Here is a 10,000-nt window from a genome sequence, read left to right as displayed (position 1 = left end):
TGACATGCAGTATGAAACTGAAAGGAGGTTGCATCACTATGATGCATAACATTGCATGTATTGTATTTTCAAGTGTGTGCATTCATCCTGTTGTCATTTTGTTTTGAAAGCAGAAGAATCATTCAACAGGTTGCTGAGACAAATGTAAACCAGTAAAACATATGAAGAGAAACAAACCTTGAATATAAGTTCAGTTGTTTAAACATTTGACAAACTATGGTGAGGGGGTAAGAAAACACACAAATCCAGCAGCTCCTGTATTTCAATACACCAGAACCCAATATTATTGGCGAGTCGGGTAGTCCATCATCCGGGTTCGAGGGCAGGCATCATTTCAGTAATTTCATCCCGTTGCATTCACATCCGTGCCTTGAATGAGATTGAATGTGATCTTTGCTCTCAAGTATGTTCCCAAGTTTTACACTTTCGTGCTTTGCATGAATGGGAATGGAACCGTGTGTGTTGAATGAGGCTCCTTGTGAGCACTGAACTTTGTCCGGTGGAGTTCCTTTTTGTGTTGCTGTAATTGTGTCATTTCTCGATGAGAAAGATTAGGCAACATTTAGTCACTTCTAGCCATGATGCTCAATTTATTTACGAATGTACCCTAGTTACTACGGACCGTTTACGTTGGAGAACAAGATCTATTGGATGCCTGTGTATTTGGGGAAGTCAAATCTGAAATAATGATGAAATTGCGTGTATCCAAAGTTAAAACTCGTGATTTGTCGCCCTCTGGTGTGTAAAAGATGCAAAAGCTTACAGCACCTGGTATTCCCAGGCGGTCTCCCATCCAAGTACTGACCAGGCCCGAGCCTGCTTAGCTTCCGAGATCAGACGAGATCGGGCGTATTCAGGCTAGTATGGCCGTAAGCCAGGGAGGCTGTCCCTGACGCTCTACTTAAAGGGAAGGCAATATCCGTTTCTGCCGTTCATACTTACAGTTGAACTGTCTCTCTACTCTAAAGCCCGGGACACACCAGCGCGCCGCAGACAGTCCCTGCTTACATGCCACATTGTGGCAACGTTGTGCGTTAGCTGGGGTGCCACACCAGACCGGAACTATATATTACAAAACGAACACATTGTCTTGATAAAACAGCTGTAATTGAGTGCCTGACACGCCAGTCAAGCGCAATCTTGAGAAGGTGTGCATTTCAGTAAGGATTTCAATTGACATGCAGTATGAAACTGAAAGGAGGTTGCATCACTATGATGCATAACATTGCATGTATTGTATTTTCAAGTGTGTGCATTCATCCTGTTGTCATTTTGTTTTGAAAGCAGAAGAATCATTCAACAGGTTGCTGAGACAAATGTAAACCAGTAAAACATATGAAGAGAATCAAACCTTGAATATAAGTTCAGTTGTTTAAACATTTGACAAACTATGGTGAGGGGGTAAGAAAACACACAAATCCAGCAGCTCCTGTATTTCAATACACCAGAACCCAATATTATTGGCGAGTCGGGTAGTCCATCATCACAGTTCGAGGGCAGGCATCATTTCAGTAATTTCATCCCGTTGCATTCACATCCGTGCCTTGAATGAGATTGAATGTGATCTTTGCTCTCAAGTATGTTCCCAAGTTTTACACTTTCGTGCTTTGCATGAATGGGAATGGAACCGTGTGTGTTGAATGAGGCTCCTTGTGAGCACTGAACTTTGTCCGGTGGAGTTCCTTTTTGTGTTGCTGTAATTGTGTCATTTCTCGATGAGAAAGATTAGGCAACATTTAGTCACTTCTAGCCATGATGCTCAATTTATTTACGAATGTACCCTAGTTACTAGGGACCGTTTACGTTGGAGAACAAGATCTATTGTATGCCTGTGTATTTGGGGAAGTCAAATCTGAAATAATGATGAAATTGCGTGTATCCAAAGTTAAAACTCGTGATTTGTCGCCCTCTGGTGTGTAAAAGATGCAAAAGCTTACAGCACCTGGTATTCCCAGGCGGTCTCCCATCCAAGTACTGACCAGGCCGGAGCCTGCTTAGCTTCCGAGATCGGACGAGATCGGGCGTATTCAGGCTAGTATGGCCGTAAGCCAGGGAGGCTGTCCCTGACGCTCTACTTAAAGGGAAGGCAATATCCGTTTCTGCCGCTCATACTTGCAGTTGAACTGTCTCTCTACTCTAAAGTCCGGGACACACCAGCGCGCCGCAGACAGTCCCTGCTAACACGAAACGTTGTGGCAACGTTGTGCGTTAGCTGGGGTGCCACACCAGACCGGAACTATATTTTACAAAACGAACACATTGTCTTGATAATACAGCTGTAATTGAGTGCCTGACACGCCAGTCAAGCGCAATCTTGAGAAGGTGTGCATTTCAGTAAGGATTTCAATTGACATGCAGTATGAAACTGAAAGGAGGTTGCATCACTATGATGCATAACATTGCATGTATTGTATTTTCAAGTGTGTGCATTCATCCTGTTGTCATTTTGTTTTGAAAGCAGAAGAATCATTCAACAGGTTGCTGAGACAAATGTAAACCAGTAAAACATATGAAGAGAAACAAACCTTGAATATAAGTTCAGTTGTTTAAACATTTGACAAACTATGGTGAGGGGGTAAGAAAACACACAAATCCAGCAGCTCCTGTATTTCAATACACCAGAACCCAATATTATTGGCAAGTCGGGTAGTCCATCATCACAGTTCGAGGGCAGGCATCATTTCAGTAATTTCATCCCGTTGCATTCACATCCGTGCCTTGAATGAGATTGAATGTGATCTTTGCTCTCAAGTATGTTCCCAAGTTTTACACTTTCGTGCTTTGCATGAATGGGAATGGAACCGTGTGTGTTGAATGAGGCTCCTTGTGAGCACTGAACTTTGTCCGGTGGAGTTCCTTTTTGTGTTGCTGTAATTGTGTCATTTCTCGATGAGAAAGATTAGGCAACATTTAGTCACTTCTAGCCATGATGCTCAATTTATTTACGAATGTACCCTAGTTACTAGGGACCGTTTACGTTGGAGAACAAGATCTATTGTATGCCTGTGTATTTGGGGAAGTCAAATCTGAAATAATGATGAAATTGCGTGTATCCAAAGTTAAAACTCGTGATTTGTCGCCCTCTGGTGTGTAAAAGATGCAAAAGCTTACAGCACCTGGTAATCCCAGGCGGTCTCCCATCCAAGTACTGACCAGGCCCGAGCCTGCTTAGCTTCCGAGATCGGGCGTATTCAGGCTAGTATGGCCGTAAGCCAGGGAGGCTGTACCTGACGCTCTACTTAAAGGGAAGGCAATATCCGTTTCTGCCGCTGATACTTGCAAATGAACTGTCTCTCTACTCTAAAGTCCGGGACACACCAGCGCGCCGCAGACAGTCCCTGCTAACACGAAACGTTGTGGCAACGTTGTGGCAACGTTGTGCGTTAGCTGGGGTGCCACACCAGACCGGAACTATATTTTACAAAACGAACACATTGTCTTGATAAAACAGCTGTAATTGAGTGCCTGACACGCCAGTCAAGCGCAATCTTGAGAAGGTGTGCATTTCAGTAAGGATTTCAATTGACATGCAGTATGAAACTGAAAGGAGGTTGCATCACTATGATGCATAACATTGCATGTATTATATTTTCAAGTGTGTGCATTCATCCTGTTGTCATTTTGTTTTGAAAGCAGAAGAATCATTCAACAGGTTGCTGAGACAAATGTAAACCAGTAAAACATATGAAGAGAAACAAACCTTGAATATAAGTTCAGTTGTTTAAACATTTGACAAACTATGGTGAGGGGGTAAGAAAACACACAAATCCAGCAGCTCCTGTATTTCAATACACCAGAACCCAATATTATTGGCGAGTCGGGTAGTCCATCATCACAGTTCGAGGGCAGGCATCATTTCAGTAATTTCATCCCGTTGCATTCACATCCGTGCCTTGAATGAGATTGAATGTGATCTTTGCTCTCAAGTATGTTCCCAAGTTTTACACTTTCGTGCTTTGCATGAATGGGAATGGAACCGTGTGTGTTGAATGAGGCTCCTTGTGAACACTGAACATTTCCCGGTGGAGTTCCTTTTTGTGTTGCTGTAATTGTGTCATTTCTCGATGAGAAAGATTAGGCAACATTTAGTCACTTCTAGCCATGATGCTCAATTTATTTACGAATGTACCCTAGTTACTAGGGACCGTTTACGTTGGAGAACAAGATCTATTGTATGCCTGTGAATTTGGGGAAGTCAAATCTGAAATAATGATGAAATTGCGTGTATCCAAAGTTAAAACTCGTGATTTGTCGCCCTCTGGTGTGTAAAAGATGCAAAAGCTTACAGCACCTGGTATTCCCAGGCGGTCTCCCATCCAAGTACTAACCAGGCCCGAACCTGCTTAGCTTCCGAGATCGGACGAGATCGGGCGTATTCAGACTAGTATGACCGTAAGTCAGGGAGGCTGTCCCTGACCCTCTACTTAAAGGGAAGGCAATATCCGTTTCTGCCACTCATACTTGCAGTTGAACTGTCTCTCTACTCTAAAGTCCGGGACACACCAGCACGCTGCAGACAGTCCCTGCTAACACGAAACGTTGTGGCAACGTTGTGCGTTAGCTGGGGTGCCACACCAGACCGGAACTATATTTTACAAAACGAACACATTGTCTTGATAAAACAGCTGTAATTGAGTGCCTGACACGGCAGTCAAGCGCAATCTTGAGAAGGTGTGCATTTCAGTAAGGATTTCAATTGACATGCAGTATGAAACTGAAAGGAGGTTGCATCACTATGATGCATAACATTGCATGTATTGTATTTTCAAGTGTGTGCATTCATCCTGTTGTCATTTTGTTTTGAAAGCAGAAGAATCATTCAACAGGTTGCTGAGACAATTGTAAACCAGTAAAACATATGAAGAGAAACAAACCTTGAATATAAGTTCAGTTGTTTAAACATTTGACAAACTATGGTGAGGGGGTAAGAAAACACACAAATCCAGCAGCTCCTGTATTTCAATACACCAGAACCCAATATTATTGGCGAGTCGGGTAGTCCATCATCACAGTTCGAGGGCAGGCATCATTTCAGTAATTTCATCCCGTTGCATTCACATCCGTGCCTTGAATGAGATTGAATGTGATCTTTGCTCTCAAGTATGTTCCCAAGTTTTACACTTTCGTGCTTTGCATGAATGGGAATGGAACCGTGTGTGTTGAATGAGGCTCCTTGTGAGCACTGAACTTTGTCCGGTGGAGTTCCTTTTTGTGTTGGTGTAATTGTGTCATTTCTCGATGAGAAAGATTAGGCAACATTTAGTCACTTCTAGCCATGATGCTCAATTTATTTACGAATGTACCCTAGTTACTAGGGACCGTTTACGTTGGAGAACAAGATCTATTGTATGCCTGTGTATTTGGGGAAGTCAAATCTGAAATAATGATGAAATTGCGTGTATCCAAAGTTAAAACTCGTGATTTGTCGCCCTCTGGTGTATAAAAGATGCAAAAGCTTACAGCACCTGGTATTCCCAGGCGGTCTCCCATCCAAGTACTAACCAGGCCCGAACCTGCTTAGCTTCCGAGATCGGACGAGATCGGGCGTATTCAGACTAGTATGACCGTAAGTCAGGGAGGCTGTCCCTGACCCTCTACTTAAAGGGAAGGCAATATCCGTTTCTGCCACTCATACTTGCAGTTGAACTGTCTCTCTACTCTAAAGTCCGGGACACACCAGCACGCTGCAGACAGTCCCTGCTAACACGAAACGTTGTGGCAACGTTGTGCGTTAGCTGGGGTGCCACACCAGACCGGAACTATATTTTACAAAACGAACACATTGTCTTGATAAAACAGCTGTAATTGAGTGCCTGACACGCCAGTCAAGCGCAATCTTGAGAAGGTGTGCATTTCAGTAAGGATTTCAATTGACATGCAGTATGAAACTGAAAGGAGGTTGCATCACTATGATGCATAACATTGCATGTATTATATTTTCAAGTGTGTGCATTCATCCTGTTGTCATTTTGTTTTGAAAGCAGAAGAATCATTCAACAGGTTGCTGAGACAAATGTAAACCAGTAAAACATATGAAGAGAAACAAACCTTGAATATAAGTTCAGTTGTTTAAACATTTGACAAACTATGGTGAGGGGGTAAGAAAACACACAAATCCAGCAGCTCCTGTATTTCAATACACCAGAACCCAATATTATTGGCGAGTCGGGTAGTCCATCATCACAGTTCGAGGGCAGGCATCATTTCAGTAATTTCATCCCGTTGCATTCACATCCGTGCCTTGAATGAGATTGAATGTGATCTTTGCTCTCAAGTATGTTCCCAAGTTTTACACTTTCGTGCTTTGCATGAATGGGAATGGAACCGTGTGTGTTGAATGAGGCTCCTTGTGAACACTGAACATTTCCCGGTGGAGTTCCTTTTTGTGTTGCTGTAATTGTGTCATTTCTCGATGAGAAAGATTAGGCAACATTTAGTCACTTCTAGCCATGATGCTCAATTTATTTACGAATGTACCCTAGTTACTAGGGACCGTTTACGTTGGAGAACAAGATCTATTGTATGCCTGTGAATTTGGGGAAGTCAAATCTGAAATAATGATGAAATTGCGTGTATCCAAAGTTAAAACTCGTGATTTGTCGCCCTCTGGTGTGTAAAAGATGCAAAAGCTTACAGCACCTGGTATTCCCAGGCGGTCTCCCATCCAAGTACTAACCAGGCCCGAACCTGCTTAGCTTCCGAGATCGGACGAGATCGGGCGTATTCAGACTAGTATGACCGTAAGTCAGGGAGGCTGTCCCTGACCCTCTACTTAAAGGGAAGGCAATATCCGTTTCTGCCACTCATACTTGCAGTTGAACTGTCTCTCTACTCTAAAGTCCGGGACACACCAGCACGCTGCAGACAGTCCCTGCTAACACGAAACGTTGTGGCAACGTTGTGCGTTAGCTGGGGTGCCACACCAGACCGGAACTATATTTTACAAAACGAACACATTGTCTTGATAATACAGCTGTAATTGAGTGCCTGACACGGCAGTCAAGCGCAATCTTGAGAAGGTGTGCATTTCAGTAAGGATTTCAATTGACATGCAGTATGAAACTGAAAGGAGGTTGCATCACTATGATGCATAACATTGCATGTATTGTATTTTCAAGTGTGTGCATTCATCCTGTTGTCATTTTGTTTTGAAAGCAGAAGAATCATTCAACAGGTTGCTGAGACAAATGTAAACCAGTAAAACATATGAAGAGAAACAAACCTTGAATATAAGTTCAGTTGTTTAAACATTTGACAAACTATGGTGAGGGGGTAAGAAAACACACAAATCCAGCAGCTCCTGTATTTCAATACACCAGAACCCAATATTATTGGCGAGTCGGGTAGTCCATCATCACAGTTCGAGGGCAGGCATCATTTCAGTAATTTCATCCCGTTGCATTCACATCCGTGCCTTGAATGAGATTGAATGTGATCTTTGCTCTCAAGTATGTTCCCAAGTTTTACACTTTCGTGCTTTGCATGAATGGGAATGGAACCGTGTGTGTTGAATGAGGCTCCTTGTGAGCACTGAACTTTGTCCGGTGGAGTTCCTTTTTGTGTTGGTGTAATTGTGTCATTTCTCGATGAGAAAGATTAGGCAACATTTAGTCACTTCTAGCCATGATGCTCAATTTATTTACGAATGTACCCTAGTTACTAGGGACCGTTTACGTTGGAGAACAAGATCTATTGTATGCCTGTGTATTTGGGGAAGTCAAATCTGAAATAATGATGAAATTGCGTGTATCCAAAGTTAAAACTCGTGATTTGTCGCCCTCTGGTGTATAAAAGATGCAAAAGCTTACAGCACCTGGTATTCCCAGGCGGTCTCCCATCCAAGTACTGACCAGGCCCGAGCCTGCTTAGCTTCCGAGATCGGGCGTATTCAGGCTAGTATGGCCGTAAGCCAGGGAGGCTGTCCCTGACGCTCTACTTAAAGGGAAGGCAATATCCGTTTCTGCCGCTCATACTTGCAAATGAACTGTCTCTCTACTCTAAAGTCCGGGACACACCAGCGCGCCGCAGACAGTCCCTGCTAACACGAAACGTTGTGGCAACGTTGTGCGTTAGCTGGGGTGCCACACCAGAACGGAACTATATTTTACAAAACGAACACATTGTCTTGATAATACAGCTGTAATTGAGTGCCTGACACGCCAGTCAAGCGCAATCTTGAGAAGGTGTGCATTTCAGTAAGGATTTCAATTGACATGCAGTATGAAACTGAAAGGAGGTTGCATCACTATGATGCATAACATTGCATGTATTGTATTTTCAAGTGTGTGCATTCATCCTGTTGTCATTTTGTTTTGAAAGCAGAAGAATCATTCAACAGGTTGCTGAGACAAATGTAAACCAGTAAAACATATGAAGAGAAATAAACCTTGAATATAAGTTCAGTTGTTTAAACATTTGACAAACTATGGTGAGGGGGTAAGAAAACACACAAATCCAGCAGCTCCTGTATTTCAATACACCAGAACCCAATATTATTGGCGAGTCGGGTAGTCCATCATCACAGTTCGAGGGCAGGCATCATTTCAGTAATTTCATCCCGTTGCATTCACATCCGTGCCTTGAATGAGATTGAATGTGATCTTTGCTCTCAAGTATGTTCCCAAGTTTTACACTTTCGTGCTTTGCATGAATGGGAATGGAACCGTGTGTGTTGAATGAGGCTCCTTGTGAGCACTGAACTTTGTCCGGTGGAGTTCCTTTTTGTGTTGCTGTAATTGTGTCATTTCTCGATGAGAAAGATTAGGCAACATTTAGTCACTTCTAGCCATGATGCTCAATTTATTTACGAATGTACCCTAGTTACTAGGGACCGTTTACGTTGGAGAACAAGATCAATTGTATGCCTGTGTATTTGGGGAAGTCAAATCTGAAATAATGATGAAATTGCGTGTATCCAAAGTTAAAACTCGTGATTTGTCGCCCTCTGGTGTGTAAAAGATGCAAAAGCTTACAGCACCTGGTATTCCCAGGTGGTCTCCCATCCAAGTACTGACCAGGCCCGAGCCTGCTTAGCTTCCGAGATCGGACGAGATCGGGCGTATTCAGACTAGTATGGCCGTAAGCCAGGGAGGCTGTCCCTGACCCTCTACTTAAAGGGAAGGCAATATCCGTTTCTGCCACTCATACTTGCTGTTGAACTGTCTCTCTACTCTAAAGTCCGGGACACACCAGCACGCTGCAGACAGTCCCTGCTAACACGAAACGTTGTGGCAACGTTGTGCGTTAGCTGGGGTGCCACACCAGACCGGAACTATATTTTACAAAACGAACACATTGTCTTGATAAAACAGCTGTAATTGAGTGCCTGACACGCCAGTCAAGCGCAATCTTGAGAAGGTGTGCATTTCAGTAAGGATTTCAATTGACATGCAGTATGAAACTGAAAGGAGGTTGCATCACTATGATGCATAACATTGCATGTATTGTATTTTCAAGTGTGTGCATTCATCCTGTTGTCATTTTGTTTTGAAAGCAGAAGAATCATTCAACAGGTTGCTGAGACAAATGTAAACCAGTAAAACATATGAAGAGAAACAAACCTTGAATATAAGTTCAGTTGTTTAAACATTTGACAAACTATGGTGAGGGGGTAAGAAAACACACAAATCCAGCAGCTCCTGTATTTCAATACACCAGAACCCAATATTATTGGCGAGTCGGGTAGTCCATCATCACAGTTCGAGGGCAGGCATCATTTCAGTAATTTCATCCCGTTGCATTCACATCCGTGCCTTGAATGAGATTGAATGTGATCTTTGCTCTCAAGTATGTTCCCAAGTTTTACACTTTCGTGCTTTGCATGAATGGGAATGGAACCGTGTGTGTTGAATGAGGCTCCTTGTGAGCACTGAACTTTGTCCGGTGGAGTTCCTTTTTGTGTTGCTGTAATTGTGTCATTTCTCGATGAGAAAGATTAGGCAACATTTAGTCACTTCTAGCCATGATGCTCAATTTATTTACGAATGTACCCTAGTTACTA

At 43.0% G+C, this 10,000-nt stretch overlaps 6 non-coding genes and 2 pseudogenes across 6 annotated transcripts; all 8 read right to left on the bottom strand.

Moving 5' to 3' along the window:
* Positions 1 to 756: 756 nt before the first annotated feature.
* LOC136740370 (5S ribosomal RNA) lies at positions 757 to 875 on the bottom strand. Its single transcript, XR_010813207.1, has one exon. It is a non-coding gene; the product is annotated as a 5S ribosomal RNA (ribosomal RNA).
* Positions 876 to 1,930: 1,055 nt separating this feature from the next.
* On the bottom strand, positions 1,931 to 2,049 carry LOC136740490 (5S ribosomal RNA). Its single transcript, XR_010813322.1, has one exon. It is a non-coding gene; the product is annotated as a 5S ribosomal RNA (ribosomal RNA).
* Positions 2,050 to 3,104: 1,055 nt separating this feature from the next.
* LOC136740761 (uncharacterized) lies at positions 3,105 to 3,213 on the bottom strand (annotated as a pseudogene).
* Positions 3,214 to 4,279: 1,066 nt separating this feature from the next.
* LOC136740616 (5S ribosomal RNA) lies at positions 4,280 to 4,398 on the bottom strand. The gene has a single exon (XR_010813442.1). It is a non-coding gene; the product is annotated as a 5S ribosomal RNA (ribosomal RNA).
* Positions 4,399 to 5,453: 1,055 nt separating this feature from the next.
* On the bottom strand, positions 5,454 to 5,572 carry LOC136740615 (5S ribosomal RNA). The gene has a single exon (XR_010813441.1). It is a non-coding gene; the product is annotated as a 5S ribosomal RNA (ribosomal RNA).
* A 1,055-nt stretch (positions 5,573 to 6,627) lies between these two features.
* On the bottom strand, positions 6,628 to 6,746 carry LOC136740613 (5S ribosomal RNA). The gene has a single exon (XR_010813439.1). It is a non-coding gene; the product is annotated as a 5S ribosomal RNA (ribosomal RNA).
* Positions 6,747 to 7,801: 1,055 nt separating this feature from the next.
* Positions 7,802 to 7,910, bottom strand: LOC136740732 (uncharacterized; annotated as a pseudogene).
* A 1,055-nt stretch (positions 7,911 to 8,965) lies between these two features.
* Positions 8,966 to 9,084, bottom strand: LOC136740384 (5S ribosomal RNA). The gene has a single exon (XR_010813220.1). It is a non-coding gene; the product is annotated as a 5S ribosomal RNA (ribosomal RNA).
* Between the last annotated feature and the right edge of the window lie 916 nt (positions 9,085 to 10,000).

The sequence above is a fragment of the Amia ocellicauda genome, unplaced genomic scaffold, assembly GCF_036373705.1.
Source record: "Amia ocellicauda isolate fAmiCal2 unplaced genomic scaffold, fAmiCal2.hap1 HAP1_SCAFFOLD_64, whole genome shotgun sequence".
Lineage (NCBI taxonomy): Eukaryota > Metazoa > Chordata > Actinopteri > Amiiformes > Amiidae > Amia > Amia ocellicauda.
Note: the sequence above shows the minus strand (reverse complement) of the source record. Positions and strands in the feature narration are given on the sequence as shown.